Below are 15,316 nucleotides of genomic sequence, written 5' to 3'. Positions count from 1 at the left end.
TAGAAAAAGCTGTGGCCCAACAACTTAGTTCATATCTACATAAGAACCACATATATGAAAAATTTCAATCTGGATTCAGGCCACATCACAGCACTGAGACGGCTCTAGTTAAGATAACTAATGATCTTCTTCTTGCCTCTGATCAAGGTTACGTATCCCTGTTAGTGCTACTTGACCTCAGCGCAGCTTTTGATACAATAGACCACAATATTCTCCTAGAAAGGTTAGAAAACATGGTTGGAGTCACAGGGACATCATGGTTTAGATCTTACCTAACAGAATGTTATCAGTTCATTAGTGTAAACAATTTATCTTCCAATTATTCAAAAGTGAGATTTGGAATTCCGCAAGGCTCTATTTTAGGACCATTATTATTTACACTATACATGTTACAAGTTATAAGTAACCATGGCATTTACTTTCATTGTTACCCAGACGATATGCAACTGTACATATCAGCCAGGCCTGATGACAAATACAGATTAAAGAAAATGGAGGACTGTGTAAAAGATGTGAAATGCTGGCTGTTACGCAATTTCCTCCTACTAAACAGCAACAAAACAGAGGTTCTCCTTCTGGGTCCAAAATTGGCAAGAAATAAACTACCAGATTTAATTTTAAATCTCACCGACTTTCCAGGTACACCTGGCTCAGCAGCAAAAAATCTTGTTGTCATAATTGATTCAGATTTATCATTCGATCAACACATAGGCAGCATCACTAGGACAGCTTTTCTACATCTTCACAACATCGCCAAGATCAGAAATGCCCTATCCCTGCATGATGTGGAAACACTAGTACATGCCTTTATTACTTCCAGGCCACTCAGGTTTGTGGAAGGTGGAGCGGAGGGATGCCAAACTGTTTCAGAGTGCTCTCATGTCTGTGTCTCCTTCTGATTCTCTCCTTATAGTTAAGCTGTCATAGTCAGATCTGCCGGCGTCGTTAGCCACACTCTGTACATGTTTACATTCCCTGTTTTACGTACAAACAGACAGAATGAAACTAATTCCCTCTCCCTGTGTTTTTTCTGAGTAAACAGCCGTCCACATGTCCGGCCGGAAACTGAAGGACGACTGACTGTCGAGCCTTCCTGCTACCCATTTCAGACCAGCTGCTCATGCCCCAGCTACCTCCACCTACCTTGGACTAGCTGCTTTGTGACAACATCCGTTGTAAAAAGCGCTATACAAATAAATTTGATTTGATTTGATAAAGATAATGAAAAGAAACGGGTGAAAAAAGAAGTTATATTCTTATATAAGACTTATATTCAAATATTACTATGTTGCAGTCTTGAGAATTTGGTTACTTTGATAGCATTACTTAAATGCACATTTGGATTATTGCACCATACATTATGTGTGTAAAAATAAGTTCAATGTTTTTCATTTAAATTAAATTTTTTCCAAGTAAGGTCCCAGTGTCTGTCAGACACTAAGCCCTTAGCCCTCACTGTAACATTATTTACCAGAAAGCAACATTCTAGTGAAGCAACATCCTATTTAGAGGCCACCACCTGCCCTAAGTGTCATCCAGCTTAAGTGAAATCTTATTTGGGGGCCCCTACCTGCCCTACATGACATCAACCCAAATGGCATCCTACTTGAAGTTCCCCACGTGTCCTACATGACATCCCACTTAAGTGACATCCTTCTTAGAGGCCCCTACCTGCCCTGAGCGATGTCCCACTTAAGCAACATCCTACTTGGAGGCCCCTTTCTGCCCTAAGTGGCATCCTACTTAAGCGACATCCTGCTTGGAGGCCCCTACCTGCCCTAAGCGACATCCCACTTAAGTTACATCATACTTAGGGCCCCCACCTGCATGATTTAGCCTGAAGAAACCTCTGCCCGTGGGGCCCTTGGTTACTTTAGGGGCCCTGAGCAGTGGCGTATTTAGATCATGAAGACTTGAATTTGATGTAGCATCTTAGGGCATTTCAGTGAAAACTGCGTCAGAATGACTCAAATTCTAGGAAGAAATTACCTTGTTCATAAGATAAACCTGGGGGGACCTCATATTAATCACAGCAGAGCAACATGCGCTTTCAGTCATACGACTCATGGAAGTTAGAATGAGCCGGAGGGGAAAAAGGAGAAATGAAACTCGTCTGTCTTCTTTTTTTTTACTCTGGTATCGGTCTTTGTTTCTTTTTATGACACAAGGTGATGTTAAAGGGGAAGTGCACCAAAACAGAATAATGCACTTGAATTCAGTTTCAATATTGTTTGACCTCTGCCATTTATGCTGCCTTTCATAAATAGGCGTTCATGTAATAATGCAGAGCAGTCATAACAGTATGCAGGTATATCTTCAATGCTTGCGTAGCCCACATCCTGTATGTTTTGGGTCTTTATGTAATCCTACTGCTAGTGTGTAGTTAGAATTGTTTTATGCTAATGGAACACCAATAACTGTACTGATGAACTGTGGAAATCTCACCCAAAGCAGGTGGAATGTACCGAACTGAGTGAAGAGGAGGAAGTTTCAGTTTTACTGTGTTTTTCTCCACTTCTTCACACTTGAGAAAGACATGCTAAAGTGAAACTGAGTTGATCTTGTTAGGGTAGTTAGGTTTCTCCAGAATAAAAACTCATCAGTACAACCATTAGGGGGCAGCACTGCACCAAAATTGTATACCTGTGGGAGGAGCTGAAGTTAAAACTTCTTTAAAGCAGGGCCATATTTTCTTTAGTGGATAGTATAGGACTTCATACAGAACAAAAACTTTCCAACTCAGCCAACAGACATTGGAGTGGAGGGAATGTAAGACGACTTCAGAGACACCAAAAGACAGACAAGTGGATGTAGGTGTAGCTGCTGTGGCCAAGGCATTTCCTTAAAAATCTGACTGGCCACCCCAAATAGCACCCCAAGTTGAGCTCATCGTCTTTACACTCTATGTGCTGATTTTAAAATAGTTACTTAACAACCACTGATGGTGCTTCTTTTCAAATGGTATATACTTTAAAATGCAGTGGGTAATTATTCTAAAATGATTCTCCAGAAAATGGACTGATTGTACATTGAGTTAGATGTGCTCATTAATGCTAGGCACGCTATGATCAACCTAATACCATAAGAAGAATTTCTGATAAACTGCCCACTGCTGCTCAAAGTGGATCCACACTTCAGTTCTTCAATCATTCAATAGTTACTGAATAATCACTAGTAGGTGTTGGATAATAATCTTGAGATTAATACCAGATAACAGCCCTAGAGTTTAGCATGATAGAAGCATGTACTGTTTGAAGCAAGCCTTCTGCTTTCCTCTGGCTGGACAGACGTAATTAACGACCATAATTACTTCATAAAGTAATAAAATGTGTTATTTGTATTTGTTGAAGACTGTTTATCTGATTTTCATTGTGGCTTTACTTTCTGTGCACTTTAACTCTGTGTAGTCAAAGAGCCTCCAGTAATCACGTCTCAGCCAGAGTCTTACACAGCCTTCTACCTGGATGATGTTCTTCTGATGTGTGAGGTCAAGGGTAACCCCGCCCCCAAGTAAGTAACGCTCTGTCATCTTTCCACTCATCCAACCTTCTCCCTCACTCCCTCTTTCAACCCTGTTTTCTATCCATTCTTGATATTTCACCCCATTTTAGCCTTCACTGTTATTCTAAAATGTGGAAAATTATATTTTTATAAAAAAGAAAACTCTGTGAGTTTGAGTTAAAGAGTAATGAGTTAAAGTGGCCATTCTTTTGACTGGTACTGTACATGTATTCATTTATACATTCATCTGAAGTTAATTACAACATTTGTACAAACAGTGGAAGCCAAACTCATTTCACTTGCAAAGATACCAGTTCTTTTTCTTTTATTTTAGTTGTTATTCATTGTTAAGCAGTATTAATGCTGAAGGGTTCTTATAAGAAGTCAAGAAATTGTTTTTACAACACCCTGAGTCTCTTCCATGGCAAGATGCATAGAGGAATTCATTTCAACTGGAAATCTGCAATGCAGATAAATGCAGCTGAAAGCTCGGACGCTGAAAAAAAGCTTGGAATGTGAAAAAGTACAGTGCCGGTTATGTGGGAACAAATGGCATCTGTAAATCATTTTAGGGGGTCAACAGCTGCCTTATTTACCGTTGACATCTCCCGGAATGCTCAATCTGAATTCCCATATTAGACACTAAGCCAAACAAATAAAAAAAGCCTGCTGACAGAGAGCCTGCCTAGTGTCAGACTGTTCATTAAATGAAACCTCCAGCTATTTATCTGAGGTACACTTCTGAACCTTGTAACTTATGTGCTCTTGATAAGCAATTTAGGTCAAGTCAGTGTAACACAGGGACAAAAATGCCATTATATCAAACCTTCTGTGAACTGCAGTTCATGTCCTTCTGTCCAGTTTCATACTCATAATGAAAAACAGACACTCTGGACCCATGGAGGAAGAAACAAGAAACTTTCTCATGTTTACGCCAAACTCTTGGGAAACTGGGCGAGCTTTCAGATGTACAGATGTACACATCTGCTGCAGCACATTGTAAATTTTATCAGAAGAATAGTTTCTAGACTATGAAGGACCAACTTGGAGAACCAGTCTGCTATAGCACCACCATGAGGCAGAGCAGTGCTGCAGCTGTAGTTTGTAAAGAACACCAAAGGCAGAAGCTGCTTATGGGCAAAGCAGCTAAACAATGAGCTTACCATAAATATGTGTATATTATTATCAGGGAGCCCCCTGCAGGGAGCACTTGGACCATCAGGGGGTCTAAGTATTTCACACCTTGATGATACAAAGGGAAGATGCGTTATGATTTATTTTAAACATTTCTTCATTCCATTCCAATTTCCATTTTTCTGTGGCTAAATATTTTGCTTCACTCACCAAACACTGCGGCTGTTTAGCCAACATAGCAAAAATCAGCTGAAACTGATAATTACGATGTGAAATGAACTGAAATGAAAGCCTGATGTAGTATGAATGCTGTATATTGAGAGAAGATTTAGATAAGATGCAATGTGTAACTTAACCTGCCAGCTAATTAACTTGTGGATTCATTCAGGACACAGTAGTAGATTCAGCATGTCAGAATTAAGTAAGTGAATTATCGAATGAATTCACTGAAATCACAGGATTAACTGCTAGCACTTCCCTCACATTAACTTCGTTCACGTTCAGCAGGACCAGCACTATCCAAATAAGAGTCTCATGTAGTTCCTTTGTTAATTACAAGTTTACCAGATTTCACTGAACACGAAAATAATATAGAACCGTGTACGACACGTTCTCATTCAATCTGAAGAACCGTTTCATTATGCAAAGAATTTCCTAAACATGAAATGGTTATAAACAGAACCATTCCCTTTACTACAGAACCCTTAGTAAAGTCCATCCATCCATCCATCCTCAACCGCTCAACAGGTCTGGGTCATGGGGACAGCAGCCTAAGCAAGAGAGCCAGCTCTTCTGGAGGGATACCGAGGCATTCAGAAGACTATTCAGATTACCCTTAGTAAAGTATAATATAAAAATCTGTTAGCTACACAGCAACAAATTAGCAACTGCTTATTAAGTCATCTGCCGTTTGTTTTGTGCAGTAGTGTCTGTCCATATTGCTATTAAGCAATTTGTTTCAGTGTTACTGAGAGGGGATTAGATTTTTACTGTACTTTTTTTGTACTGAAGTGAGTTTTATTGGCACTGGGAAGAGCTTTGGTGTATGGTTGCACTGGGAGGGGTTTTGGATGTGCTAGGAGGGGTTTTGGTTGTACTGGGAGGGGTTTGGTTTTACTGGGAGGGGTTTCACTTGGACTGGTTATGGCTCGTTTGGCTTTAAATGTAAAAATTATGTTGAGTCAATATTAACTTCTATAACTTTAAAGGAATGCTTTAGCATTTTTAGCCTGATCTCCATCTACTACATCTATAGTGTACAGCCAGTCAGAGCCAGTCCTGACCTCCCTTGAGCCACGCAAACCATTTGCAACTCTCACACAGTCACGCCTGACATCCCTTAGCTCCCACTACAATCCTTTAAACCAGCCTGTGTCACTCTGAGAACAATATACAACTAATAACAATGTACAACAATATACAACTATATAAACTTGAATAAGAACATTAACATAAATACTGAGAAACATAATAATAATAATAATCATATTATTTTTATGTTATAAGAATATTATTAATTTTATCACCTGCATCAGTCCTAATCAAACTCCCCCAGACTTCCTTTTAAAAATTTTCAAATCTACTATAAAGCGCTATTTATACTCTGGCTTGGTTGAATACTTGACGGTTATTATTTTCTGAGAGATTTGCATCCAATCCATTGTTTTCCATTTTGCATTAGTTGTAACTAAACCTTGACTGAGAGTCTAGATCATCACTGTCTTGTTTAAAAATGATGAGCTCCTATCAGGAGTGAGCCATCATGCCATATAGTGTCTGGAATAGACTGGACTGCACAGAGGCCGCTGCTGCAAAGTGTGAGCTCAGCAAATGAACATATGTTTACACGGGACGTGGCCATTTTTTCGCAGATGCAATTAATAAACAATGAGAGCATGGACTCAATAATCCAATCATAATCAGATTTCTGCAGCTATCTGATTATTAGAACAGTCATGTATACGGCATACAGCTTACCAGAGTAAGGTCTAGAAATCTGATTAAGGAATCTGATAAAGAGAGCTGGATTTTTGCCTGTAAACTCTTACTTTGATTTCTTTCAGATTTTTCATGTGTAATGTGTAAAAACAGATGGCTATACCGTAAAAAGCAAGCAGCATTTCCGTAAGTTGGCAGCAAAACACTTTGGAGCAACAATGAAACCACATACATGCTTGATGAAATGAAGGATTGTCTTTTTATATCTGTGTCTGTACAAAACTTGATACTTACCCAAAAGATGTGAAGAGTTAATCCATTGACCCCGACAGCATGATTATCACAGGGGAGGTACACAGAGAGCACATATACTCTTTATAAACACTTACAAACAGTGGCACCCCTTTTCAGTGATCCCTTTATTGAAAGGAATTCTAGTGACTATGACATCTAAATTTATCTCTTAGCTCTAAATTTAAGTCAGTAGGTCAGTCAATAATGCTAATTTGGCTATCTTTGAAAGTGAATTGTCATCATTGGCATTCCTAACACGCTGGTCTACAACAGCAAAAACACCAGTACAACGTCAATTTGACTCACTCAAGTTTTGCTTATCAGAGTGGCATTAGGGCTCTGATAGTGGCAGTCAGTTGTATCATTACAGCCATCAGGGCATTAAGACAGTCAGAGTGGCAGAGTATTTGCAGGCTATGTGTTCATGTAAGCAGTCTAAGTGGGATTAGGACAGCTAGAGCATTATACTGGCAACAGAGTAGCTAGAGTGGAATTCCGAATGATATTAGGGTAGTGAGAGTTGCTTCGGTACAGTCCGAATGAAATTAGAGCAATAAGAGTGATAGTGTGGCAGAACAGTTATTTGCCAGTAGCGCAGTTGTAGTGGTATTATATACACAGTGCTTCTCTCTATATATATACCATATGGACAAAAGTATTGGAACACCTCTACCTGAGTTCCAGGATAACGTTACCTGCCTGACTGCATTGTGCCAGCTGTAAAGTTTGGTGGAGGAGGGATAATGCTATGGGATTGTTTCCAATGAAGGAAATATTAATGCTTCAGCAGACCAAGATGTTTTGGGCAATTCTTTGCTTCCAACTATGAGAGAACAGTTTGGGGAAGACCTTTTTCTGTTCCAGCATGTCTGAGCCCCAGTGCACAAAGTAAGGTCCATAAAGGCATGACTGGGTGAGTTTTGGCATGGAAGAACTTGAGCCCTGACCTCAACCCCATCAAATACCTTTAGTCTAGGATGAACTAGAACATTGTTTGAGCCAGGCCCTTGCATATTCCCACAGACACACTCCAAAATCTTGTAGAAAGCTTCACAGAAATGTGGAAGTTCTTAGCTACAACTCCATATCAATGTCATAGAAGAGGATATAAGAGGAACATAGGAGAGTATGTTCAAATAAGTTGAGTGTTTAGTTGGTGGAGTGCATATCGATTTCACCCAAAAGAAATACTCAGTCTACCTGTCTCTCCTGCACATCAGCACCAGCCTGTTATTAGTGTAAGACACAGCTGAAACGGCTGAGCAGGAAACTCTGTTTATCTAGAATAAAGAGCCAAATGGACTCAGATGAAACTGTCTGTTTTGTTGAAGGAGACTCGCAGACACAGTCATCTACACGTCTGTTGAGGGCTACATCTCTGCACCATTCAAAGAGGGCATGAAGTTTCACAGACAGTGAGAATGATAATCAAAATGATCGATCTACAAGGAGACAGAAGTGAGTGGAACTCCGACTCCAGTTCAGCAACCGAGACCTCAACGCATTATGGCAGCCCCCTACAGTTAGTTTTCTCAAATTATTATGACTTTATTCTCAAAGTATTACAACTTTATTCTCGAAGTCTACAATTTTTATTAACAGTGGCCCTAAAACGCTGTTGTAGAACCGTATGTGTGCACTGGGTCTGTATGTCCAATAGATCAAAATAAGCTCAAAACAAAATGTGTTTCGTTTTGACTTTGGAAAATGTTTTTATACACAGATAAGACAAAAGGAATGACAGATTTCACATAATGTAGTGGAGTAAAAAGTAAGATATTTGACTTTAAAATGTAGATGAGTGAAAGTAAAAATTTGCTCAAAATGGAAATACTTCAGTAGTAAAGATACACAAAAAAGTGCTTACAGTAAAGAATTACATTTGCTTTGTTATGGTCCACCACTGAAAATAATGTTAGTATAAATCTACAAAGTCTCTCCTGGCATAAGCCAGGCCACACAGCCTGGTTCACAGGGGATTTCCAGTCATCAGAGCTGCAAGAACGACTTGCAGCGTCCTTAAAACCAGCATTACCTCAATTGCATTAGGCTGCCTCAGCACTCTGCACATCTGGCTCATCTGCACCTTCATCGAACTTGCAAGGAGGTCTACATTAGAGACACAGAGGAAAGCAGAAAAACAGGATTATTACACTTCTCTGATCCACTGTCAGCATGTTAAAGTGAGAGAAAAAAAATAACCAGCATGCACTGTACCAAGCAAGGCAGCGATCAGTCTGCACAGTTCTGTGTTAAGTCAAACAAGTCTAATAACCAAGTTGTGAAACATGTATGGTCCTGCGGAAGCCTTTATTAACGTCTTGGACCCCATACATGTCTAAAAATCCAAATTTAGTAGGGGTCACTGAAAATAAAAATTACATTGACATTATACTGTCCGTTAGCTTCTTCACCCACAATCACCTTCTATCTTTGGTAATTTTAACTAGAGCTGCATCACTGCTCTGCCTCAGGGTAGCAGACTGGTTCACCCAGTTGGTCCTTCATAGTCTAGAAACTGTAACTCTGCCCAGATTCCTCTTTACAACATGCTGCAGAATATCTGTAAATCTGAAAATTCACAGTTTCCCAAGAGTTTGGTGTAAAGAGTGACTGTTCTTCATTTCTCACACTGAAGACAGAAGAGGAGATGAGGAAGATGAGTAACATTTTGTTGCTGCTATGGGGAGTGAGTTAGCAGCCAGGCAACAACCTGTTTTATTGTCTGAAACACACTTTAATAATACTTTTGTAAATAAAAACAAATGTGCAAAATATTTGTACTAAATATAGAGTACAGCAGCAGAGGATTATATATATGTATGTATAGGATTGAGTATTCAAGTAGGACAGTGATCCACATTAAGGATCCGCCATGGCCATGCCAGTCCTCTGACCTAAACCCCAAAAACCTGTGGAATGAGCTACAGAGGAGATTCCACAAGCTTAGACCTCAGAAACTGAAGGATCTATATGGGAGAATAGTCTCATGTCTCTTGCTATGTGTTCTCCAGCCTCATTAAGTATTATAGAGAAGACTCAGAGCTGGTATCCTCATTAATATGTACATGTATGTGTACACAAACACTTCCAGAACCTAAGAGTAGACACATTTAGGAACCATTTTAAATTACATGTATAAAAAATCAGACCCATATTCTCTTCAGTAGATGATGAATATATATAGGACTTTATGCAGAACACAAACTTTGCAACTCAGCCAACAAACTCTGCCTGAAAGCATAGATTCATTCTTAAAATCCTTTGGTTTCACAGTACATTCTTCTTAGAATGTCACATTATTGTACTGTTGTCTAATATAGTCACATTCATGATTCATTGAGCTTTATGAACTGCTCGATTGTTCACTCTTCATCCTTCTGTGTTGTGTACATCAGCATGGCCTTTAAATCTTTCCCGTCTGCTGAGTCATTCTTACTGCAAGTGAATAAATGGAGGAGTGTCCAGCCAAAGAGCAGCAAACAAAATATTTCACAATCATAACAACCAGAACACAGCTGCAGAAGGAGGGAATGTAACACGTCTTCAGAGACACCAAGCAAGCTAGACAGACAGGTGTTCTGTAAGAAGCTGTCGTTAAAGGTAAGATGGTTTTGGCTTATAATAATTATGTTTGGTATGGCATTGGTTGGGTAAAGCTGCAAGCTATTAAGTAATTATAAACATTTATTAGGTTAAAATCATGACATTTAAGGGGAATTTCACATTACTGTGCCATCGGTGTAGAAGGATATGTGGGAAAGACCATCATTTCTGCCACAAGAAATGCTATTTTACTTACATCAGCAGGAAGATATTAATGCAGGGGAAACAGTGGCAAGGTCACTTCCTAACACACTAACTAACCCAACACAAAATAACACAAATAATATGTAGATGCAATTAAAATAGATTTAAACTAACAACGGCGACAATAGCATTTCACATCTATTTGCCCTGCATACCATGACCCTAGAGCCACTTTTTGAAACACAGAGCATCACCAGTTATATTTTCACCACCTTCTCTTTTGCCAGCTCTTCTTTTGCTTCGCTGTCTGCCTGTAAGTTCATTGAAGCGCTGTTCCACTTCTTGCCTGCCCTATCCCACTTCAGACACCTGTGTGGCTTCTGCTATGAGAAGTGCTTTTTTATTTACACCAGCATAAAGGCACATACCAAGACTGGGGAATGGAAAGATCACTTCTAGCAATAAGTCTTCTCTCCATAGCAACAATAAAAAACATTTAACATCCCTTTCGCAGGCAAGGAGTGTGCATCTACAATTCTGACTTTGCAGATTGTAGCATTTCAAACCAAACTACTCAACTGTTACATCTTAACAGTTTAATTATTCAGAAATTTTAAAAAATGTGAAATGAATGAAAAATGTGTTGTTTATGTTTCTGTAGAACCGTTTTGGAAATGTAATGCATTTAGCACCAAAAAAGTGTTCAGTTGTTGTTATGATGTCAAGATTGTAACAGTTGAAGAACCTTTTTTGGTGGAACCTTTCTTGGTATAATAATAAAACACAAACTGTAAGCCTGTAAAGAAAGTGTTAATAGTGGCCTACAAATTGGAGAATGTGTTTTTTACATGCCTATTATATATAAAATAGTTGTAATTTTTCAACTCCCATTCCAAATTAGGTCTATTAGCAAAATGTACAGCTGATTGCAATAAACCAATACAAACAAGAACAATTTAATAGCTCAATACAACAAATATAACAAAGTTTTTTGTCCAAATTCAACACAAAATGCCACTTTTAATGACTAGTGCAGACTCAGAATTATTTAAACCCTTCATGACAAGCATCTTTAGTAGTTAGTAGAGCACCCTTTTGCTTTTACAACTTGCTGCAGACATGATGCATAGCCAGACACCAACTTTCCTGAGAAATCTTATCCCATTCCTCATGGGCATTGGCCTCCAGTTCACTAATATTCTTGGGTTTACATGCTCCTGCCTTCTTTGAATCCCAACAAAGATTATCGATGAGGTCCAAATTAAATTGTCCAGTGGCAATTACAGAATATATTACTGAGCAAGCTCTGTGAGGTGCATGAGCTTTATTAAAAATAGCTTGAGCAAACATGCAAATATTGCTTACAATGGAAGCTAGTAGCCGCTGATGGTATGCTGTTATACATGCAATGCTAATAGTTGACTGGTTTCACGTATTTCATGTTTTTTTCACAGAATTATGGGCAGATATCCTAAAATTATTCTCATGTTTGACCAAAAATCTAATTACCCAAATTTTCCCCTATCTCATTACTATGTTGCTCAGCTATGTAAACTATGTTTATCAGCTCCCTGATAAAAAAACAGCATTGCATGCTAGTCTAAGCTGGTTTATGCTGGTTCATGCTGGTCAAGTGCTGATCTGGTGCTGGTTTAGCTAGTCACCCAGCACAGTCATGCTGGTTGACCATCATACCAGCATCCAAAAAACAACATACACTGTTTTTGTGGGGAGGCATTTCTGCCTTTATTCACATCTTCCTCTGGCATGAAGAAAAATGCTTCTCTAAGCTTCTCTCTGCTCTGAACAGATAGCTCGCTTGCCTGCACGCTGTGTGTTCTAGATAAATGCAGTGGAGAGCAGCTAGCTACCTACCTAGATAACTACAAAAACATGTAGCTTACTTTTGATTACTTTTTATTTTGCTATATTTATTTCAAATTACATTTAATGATCATTTAGCTTAACAAATGTCTGTCTATCTATCTATCTATCTATCTATCTATCTATCTATCTATCTATCTATCTATCTATCTATCTATCTACCTGCATGCCTGTCTGTCCTTCTGTCTATCCATCTGTGGGTCTACGAAAAGAATAATTGAAGAGTGGGTGGGGGTTCCAGTTTGCTCTGAGCCGTTTAAGCTGGTGATCTTTGTAGATATTGATTGCTCTGTCCTTCTCCTCTTATGGTAAGTGAATTATTCTGGTAAAAGCGGAGGGGGTGGGGAGAAGGGGGAGTGAAGAGACAGAGGCGGACATGTAGATAATGCCATGTCAGTCTGGGAAGAGCTTGGAAACTCAATTCAAGAAAAATCAGCATATGTTTCTGAGAAAGAGGATTGCAGGATACAGATCAGAAGAAAAAGACTGAAGTACTTTATAGCAGCCCATCTGCGCAGAATTAAACCAATTTAATGTAATATTACTGCACCGATAAGTCTGCCAGTTATGTTAAATGTTTTCTTGAATTTTATTTTATTTGTGATCAATAACTTTCTAGGTTTTATGAAACTAGGTTGAATGTAAGTACACACAGAGTATGTGAAGGGTGAGGAAATTTCCATTGGTGTGGTTTGTCTGAGCTATGTACAGTCTAGCAGGGTACAAATATTAAACGCAATGTTTTAAATTTAGATTTACAACTTTGGCTGATTATCTTTAGAGTTTTATGAAATGATACCGAGCTCAGTTGTTTCAGAGAAGTTACCAAAGGGGGGCAGATTATGCATATAAATAAAGAAACAAATAAATAAATAAATCACTGTATGCAGTTACAACATAATATCTCTGTATATTTGGGGACTATTTTACTTCATATATTCCTCCACCATAATTAGGTTAAAATAAAATTTTATAAAATAATATATTTTAGGCCAAAACTTTATCACAAAACTACCATAAATCAATGTCCCAGATATCAGGTAGTGCATTCATAACCATTTCATGTAATAATTTTAGTGGACGGCCGGGTTCTATCACCACCAGGGTAACCAATTCTGACTTGATAAGTTTCTTTAGAATGGAGCATTTCACACCAAACCACTCTGAATGACTCTGCTTATATGCTATTCCCTAGATAAAATAGGAGAAGTTTCCCTTTAAGGCTGTTTTCACACTTAGTTTAGTTTTTTGTGACTTTTTTTCATTTGATTCAGTTTTCACATTGTGTAGCATAAAGTGCATGAATTACACGTGCACACCAGTGTAAAAATGTGCTTTTAGCAGACCATGCTTCGGTTATGGGTGGAGTGTTTACACCTGCTCAAAGAAGACCACACTAAAGAAAAACGCTGAGTGGTCCGCACCAAACAGGGCAGGCCTAAAAGTGCCCTAAGACTGACAAATGTAAATGAGCTGTGTTCTAATTGGCTACCGTGTTGCACCTCATTCTAAGGGAGTCCAGGCTGAAACACTCCTTATAACTTCAGTGGGAATAGGTGGGGCTAAATTATCATAGGCTGGTATATGTGAATGTGTTGGTAACATCACAAAAACAAACCCTTTAAGTGTCTATTTTTACAGAACAGAAAGGATAAATGTAAATAAAAACAAAATGCAATGATTTGCAAATCTCATACACCCATATTTTATTCATAATAGAACATAGAACACATATCAGATGTTAAGAGTGAGACATTTTATCATTTTATGAAAATAGTAACTCATTTAGAACTTGATAGCAGCAACATATCTCAAAAAAAGTTGGGACAGGGCCGTGTCTACCATTGTGTAGCATCTCCTCTTCTTTTAGCAGCAGTCTGTAAACGTCTGGGAAGTGAGGAAACCAATTGATAGAGTTTTGGGAGAGGAGTGGTGTCCCATTCTTGTCTGATGTAGGATTCTAGCTCAACAGTGCTGGGTCTTCTTTGCCGGATTTTTCATTTCATGATGCGTCAAACGATGCGTCTGGACCCGGGCTCTTCTTCTGCGAAGCCGTGATGGATGCAAAATGTGGTCTAGCAATATCTTCCTGAAATATACAATGCCTTACCTGAAAGAGACGTTGTCTGAATGGGACCATATGTTGTTCTAAAATCTCTGTATACTGTTCAGCATTGATGGAGCCTTTCCAGATGTGTAAACTGTCCACACTATGGGCACTAATGCAACCCCATACCATCAGAGGCTTTTAAACTGTGCTGATAATCTGGACGACCCCTCTCCTCTTAAGTTTACAGCGTACGGCGTCCGTGATTTCCAAAAAGAATTTCAAATTTTGATTCATCTGACCACAGTACACTTTTTTCATTTTGCCTCAGTCCAGCTAAAATGAGCTTTGGCCAAGAGAAGATGGATTCCAGAATGAACTGTGTTCACAGACAGTGATTCCTGTTCCTGAGCCCTTGCAGTTTTTTCCAGTTTAGAATCCTGTTCAATGCAGTGCCGTCTGAGGGCCCAAAGACCACCAGCATCCAGTATTGACTTTTTTGAGATGCGTTGCTGCCATCAAGCTGTAAATGAGTTAATGTTTTTCATGAAATGATAAAATGTCTCATTTTCAACATCTGATATGTGTTCTATGTTCTACTGTGAATAAAATACTGCTCTATGAGATTTTCAGATCATTGCATTCTGTTTTTATTTACATTTAACACAATGTCCCAGCTTTTTTGGAATTGGGGTTGTAAATAAATCTCTGTCACCAGTGATCTCCAAAATAGTAACTTTACAGGAAGAGAAAAGAGCATTCTTAACT

At 38.8% G+C, this 15,316-nt stretch overlaps 1 protein-coding gene across 3 annotated transcripts in view; it reads left to right on the top strand.

Annotated features, from left to right (window-relative positions):
* The first annotated feature begins 10,361 nt into the window (after positions 1-10,361).
* The window catches only part of l1camb (L1 cell adhesion molecule, paralog b), an 86,861-nt gene continuing 81,906 nt past the window's right edge, over positions 10,362-15,316 (top strand). For 2 of the 3 annotated variants that reach the window (XM_017715587.2, XM_017715588.2), the window contains exon 1: positions 10,373-10,470. The gene's annotated coding sequence lies outside the window, so the exon portion shown is untranslated. Of the gene's footprint in view, positions 10,471-15,316 lie in introns of all 3 variants that reach the window. The other variant, XM_037541548.1, reaches the window with a different exon arrangement.

This window comes from Pygocentrus nattereri, chromosome 9 (assembly GCF_015220715.1).
Source record: "Pygocentrus nattereri isolate fPygNat1 chromosome 9, fPygNat1.pri, whole genome shotgun sequence".
Lineage (NCBI taxonomy): Eukaryota > Metazoa > Chordata > Actinopteri > Characiformes > Serrasalmidae > Pygocentrus > Pygocentrus nattereri.
Note: the sequence above shows the minus strand (reverse complement) of the source record. Positions and strands in the feature narration are given on the sequence as shown.